Genomic DNA, 6,487 nt, shown 5'->3' with positions numbered 1-6,487 from the left:
TTGCTATTGTTGCAAATCTCAAAATCCCACTAACTCCAACATGTTAATTATTGCATTACAATCAAAGACTACTCGTACAACAATTTATTCATTTAAGTATACATTTTTTTGCACAAAAGTCTCTTTTTCATACTAGGTGTGCATGCATGAAAGCATATATACTATCATCCCATTAATTTTTTTTCTCATTTACTTCTAAGGTAAAATACATATCTTAATAAAAGTTTAATACAATTTAATTTCATATCAGAAAGCTGCTAAAATCAGTTAGTACATTACTAATAAAATCCAAGATCTACATCAAATCTAAATACATGCATACGAAGAAACTATAGGGTCTTTCTAGCTATATTTCTTAAAAAACGAAAAAATATTGGAGCTACAAGCATGCATAATCTCCTACAAACTCATCTAGTATAAATGCATCTATATTTCGTTTGTTAGCTACCCATAATGAGAATGGAACCCAAGATATTCATGGTTATAAATTGAGCAGAAAATAATCACATCAACTTAATTACAGCAAAAAAGTTTATAAGAAAATGAATCCTCTTTTACCAAAAAATCAGTTTTCAAACAATCGTAATGGCTTGGAAAGAGCAAATTTCTACCGAACCATGAACCATCAACTCTGGTTCTCTCTTGAGTTGAGAACTCTTTCCCCCCAGAATCAACAATCTTTGTTGTCCAAGTTAAGGCATTTTTATGCCTCACTTTCCCTAGCAGACATTCTATAACGACGTCCTTTTTTTTATTAGTGCTCCCAATCCCCATAACCTAGGTTTTTTCTTTTTTTATTTTGAAAAGGATTCGTTTTCATCCTTTAAATCCCGTATTTTATCACTATGATACTTATTCACCGATTCTAGTGTTGTTTCCCCCACACTAAATGATTTTCCCAAAAATTTCTCTACTTATCTGGTAAATCACTTGATTTCACTCCAAAGATTTTTCTCTAAAATCATTTGGGAAAGTTTAATATTATTATTATATAGATTTTTTCCTTTATCCAATTTATCCATCCTGAATTATGGATTAGGATAATGATCTCATTCATTCCTTTTTTCTTTCTTAATAAGTTCTTCAAATATCATATTTAATTATATTAAATTCAAATAATTACATTTTCATAATTTTTTCCCACACAGGAAATCTCGGCCATCATGCCATTATTATCATTATTTCAACTACTAAATAAATTAACTATAATAGTTTCTAAAATAAAGGGACATTATAGCATACGTTGTACCACTAATACCATGGATTAATCAACATTGACCTTGATGTCTTGGTTGTCAGATTAAAAAATAATTTGGGCCACCCCTTCCTATTTCATACACTATATGTAATGATATATGTGCACCAAAAAATCTATGCATAAGCTAATGCATAGAGCGACATGGCAGTGGAATATCTAGACAGGTTAGATCGTGTTTTGTTGGCTTTCTTCCACTTTGACAGAGGGTATGAGATTCCTGTTAAAGTGTTTCTCCGTTCTTCTTTCTTTTCATTTTAATTTATAGTCTGTACTTTGTCAAATAATGTATTGCCAAGTTTGAAATGAATGAAGTAATTGGAAAGTAGGAAAACGCATTTTCATCAATTAAATAATGATACATGGTCTCTATTTTATTTTGTGAAAGAGAAATTTTCTCAAAACACATTCAACTAGTTAACCAAAAGTTAACCAAATTTCTCAATCCCATATCGATGGAGGAATTTTATATCTCACGGTAAATGGATTTAACAAATTTTAAATAATATATAAAAAATGAAATTCCTTTAATTAATCAGCAAACCAAAAATAAATGGGAATTAAATTCTCTAACATATCCTCTTAAATCTTTTAACTATTAACATTTCTCTTTAAATCTTTTAAAAACTCATGGTATACAAACCATTATTTAAAAAACACACTACTGTTTTACAAAGAGAAAGGACTTCAAAATCGGCCTTAGCTGAACATGTTCATTTTTCCTCTCATTACATCTACATGGAAGAAGTCAAACTGGTTAGAAGAGAAGACCACTAGCTTAAAAAGAAAATCAAAGAAGCCATTGAAATAGAAAAAACAAAGAATAACTTGAACCGGGGCGATGGATTAAAACCGAGGAACACCTGGAAACCTTTACTTGAAATCTTTAAAAATCAATAACTAACTCTTTATTGATTTACTAATTAATTAATTAATTTACTAATTAATTAGTTAATTTATTTATTAATTAACAATTAACAATTAATTAAGTAAATAAATAAATTAATCAAATAAAATACATAAAATTAAATCAATAAACATATTAATAAATAATTAATAATAAAATTAATTAATTAATTTATCCCTTTAACTTATTAATTATTAATTAATTAATTAATCAAATTAATAAATTAATAAACATATTAATAAGTAACAAATAACAAAAGTAATTAATTTATCTATTCTTTTAACTGATTAGTCAAATAAATTATCTAATTAATTAAAAAAATTAATTAATTAATTAAGCAAATTAACAAATTAATAAATTAAATAAATATAAATAATTAAATAAATAAAACACTAACAAAATAATGGCCGACCAAATTTCATATATCTTTTTTTTAAAAACATATATATATATGACCTAAATAGAGCTTAAGGATAAATCATTAATATCTGGAGAATATCTATCGACGCATCCCCTGATGATAAACTCCCTTGGTAGTGTGAAACGTTGGGTTCACAAAACTCTATAACATGTCATTCCTCCTCTAACTATACCAAAATGTTATTACAAACAACCATACTTTAAAATGCATAAATAATTAACCATTACAATACTAAAATAAATATTGTTTATATTCATTATCCATTCAACCATGACATCTTCCTACCTCCCCCTGCATCGACGGTTTCATGAGCTTGTTCATCATGGAACATCTTTTCGTAGAGTGCCACAATCTGATGACTCAACAATGCATCACTTCTTTTCACACTTAAATACCGATCTTTGTGCACATCGTGCCAAGGTTCTGATGATTTATTTCTTGATTTGATGGTACAACAACACATCCATGAATTGTTGATGCATTCCATTTACCCAAACTTTAAAAACTTGCACACGTTCGACAGGTTTCAATGACTCTGATTATCTTTCAATAGAGGTCTCCTTTCATGTCGTAGCATCTGACAATGGGCTATTAGGTACAACAGTTTCGTCAGCCAACTCAACTGGAACACCGTCTCTTCGCCACTAACCTAACACGTTGGACAAACCATTCTAGCCTCCTTTCATATTCGTGCGCCCTCACCCTCCGGTGAGGTAGTGAGGTCCGAAACTTTTCTGATATCAAATTAGAAATCCAAAAAAAAATATGTTTATTAATCAAATGATGACGCATATAAATACAAGGATGTTATTTTAAAATAGATAAAGCATGTAATCGCACCATCAATCAGAACCTCTCACATATCTTATTGAGAAAATATCTCCAAGGCTACTAAATCTAACAACTCTTCAAAAATATAAAAAGAGACTCCTTCTCTAATTAATGAGCACACGAAAGTTAAGTCAGATTTATGTTAACGAACCTACTTTCATATTCTTTGTGTCATTGTTAGTTATTGATCCAAGGGGATTATAACTTTCACATGGATCTGAAAAATATTCGAATATGTATAAAATCAGTCAACTTTATAATCTTTATCTAATTTTTTTTATCAAATTATATATTATTTGGATATATTTTGAAAAATTAATATTCCATTTTTATTTATCAAATTTAAAATATCTCATTTTTTTATTTTTAAACTATATAGGATTGGACTAGAATTATCTTTCTTTGGGTTTTTTTAATTATTAATATTATATAATTATTTAAAAGAGAAGCTAGTTTATTAATGCTCAGTAAAAATGTTTTTAAAATTATAATAAACAACACTTTTGGAAATTGTAATGTCACACTTGTTAGTCAATATCTCACAATGTTTAGCTGAAACAAAATCTTTATTTTAGCTAATCAACTTCGTGCAATATTCCAATCATAAATGTGGTCTCACAAGAAAACCAATTTAGGTTTCGTCATGCTTTACTACAATCCCTACCATATCACTAGGCCCTAAACAAGCATGCATGCCTCTGAATCTCTCCACCTACACCGTGAGTAATTTTCCTATTTCTTAGTATATATGTTTTACTGTATATCCCGACATTAATCAGTCGAGGATTCCTAGGCCCAATTGAGACTCCACCCTCTGAGTTTTACCATATATCCCGTGATTGATTGGTTGAGGATTACAAGGGCACATACCTCTAGGATTTATTGTATATCTCACTATTCACTGGTCGAGGATTCCTAGCCCCATTGAGGTACAAAAAATAGAGATTTGGCACAATCCCACCTTCTCTGGTTTTGGGATTCCTAGGCCTTGTATTCTTCTTCAGAGACCACCTCACTTAGTTTCGAAACCATCCAACAATCTAGCTTAACCAACTAAAAGAGAAGCCATCACATCATAGTGATCTGGAAATGGAAAGGCAAGGTTGAAAATCATTGTCACAACTAGCATAATCCATGTCAATGACAACAAGAGAATGAAATATGCACATTCATACACCATGCATGCCAAATCTAACAAGGAAATCACACATGCAAATCAATATCTACAAGTAATCCTATTCTAGTCGCTTGATCCTGCTCTTCCTTGCTTGATCTTTTCTTCCCTTTTCCTTCTTTTTCTTTCCTTTTCTTTCCTTGATCTAATGTTAGAGTGCTCCAAGAATTCCCTAGGTGTCCAAGAGTGTGAGAGAGAGAATAGAGAGAGTGTGCTCCAAAACTAAACTGACAAAATGTACCAACTGATCCTCAGAAATCTTTTTATTAATGAGGCCTCTATTTTCTTTAATTTTCCATTATTTTCCTTCATTTTCCTTCCCACATGCAACCTGTGACTTTTCACCTTCATTTTCTCCTAATTTATATTATTCTTATAAATAAAATGTCAATGAATGTCTCATTCCTTTTCAAATCCCTTTCTATTTCCTTTGCCAATTTCCTTAGCCATAATAAACTAAATGATCACCCACACTAGGATGTTTTTCTTAACATTCAACTTGGGATACATGTCCGATGTCCCATAACTCTTATTACATGCAATTTTTACCAAGGTTTTTACAAAAAACTCCCCCTAAGGGGAACACTTCCCTCGGTGTTTAATGACACCTACAACCAACAAGGCTGCAGAGAAGCAAAACATATTACCCATGGAGATTTATAACTTATCTCAATGTAGTATTTACAATGATCAACTCTCTTAGAAGAAACAAACATGACAACATAACAACATGAAAACCATAATGGCATGACACCCACACCACTTATTGGATCTTTATAACATATCATGGTGTTATTTACGTCCATATAAATATATACACAAATACCAAAATATCCCACCACAACATATTCCAAAAAAATTCCCTCAACCAACGAATAGAGAATGATACATAACTCACATCAAATCAAACATCTCTCATTTAGCTTCATCCATCCCAAAGTGCTTCCACTACACATTAACCTGTTCGATTTCTGGGTTCCAGAGCATGAGCATATTTTTTTGCAATACACACTGAGGTTTTGGCTGGAATTCTCCATCTACCTCCACCTGCAATACATACCAATCAATCACATTACCAACATCTTTAACATACTTCTTAAGAAATGACACATTGAAACTATCATGGACTTTCACTCTCAAATGTAGTGCAAGTTGATAGGCTACTCATCCAATCATTTCAAGAATTTTGAAAGATCCACAATATCTCTTTCTCCTTTCCATAGCATAATCTAATGTGGGGATTTGGACCTCTAAATCTTGTAGTTTACATAGATCACAAATTTAATTATCTCCCAAAAGATTTAAATTTATAATAAATATATACTAAAATATATATAAATTTATACTTAAATATTCACAATAATTATTCATTATAAATCTACTAAATTTAGATCATCTTAATCATTAAATTCAAAATCAAGCCCAAATAATCTGAACTTATAACTCAATACTTGCATTGATTATTTATTTCACATTCATTGAATTTGCGCTATTTTTATGGCAAACTTAAAGGATGGTCATCCAAATCATGTCATGTTTTCATTACAATAAGATATATATGATTGGAAACTTTTCCCTGTTAATTTAACCAACTTAGATCCATCTTAATCTATCAAGCGTTGAGAGGGATCAAATGTCTCTATGGAGGTCTAAACATATTTCAGAAGAATGCTATAGGAAACAAAATGGATTACAAATAGTATAGGAAAACCATAAGTAGGAGTGCAAAAAGGTTATTTTTATTTATTTTTATTATATTCTATTTTGACTAAGTCAAAAAGTTAAACATTACAACATCTCTATCATACTAGGTTGAAAAGCGCCACTTGGCATAGTCAAGCACTTTCAACTTAAAAAAGAAAAAAAAAATTCTGGAAAATTCTGAGCCAAATAAATACC

Source organism: Pinus tabuliformis, chromosome 8 (genome assembly GCF_031772625.1).
Source record: "Pinus tabuliformis cultivar Carrire ecotype Pingquan chromosome 8, CPIR1, whole genome shotgun sequence".
Taxonomy (NCBI): domain Eukaryota; kingdom Viridiplantae; phylum Streptophyta; class Pinopsida; order Pinales; family Pinaceae; genus Pinus; species Pinus tabuliformis.
Note: the sequence above shows the minus strand (reverse complement) of the source record.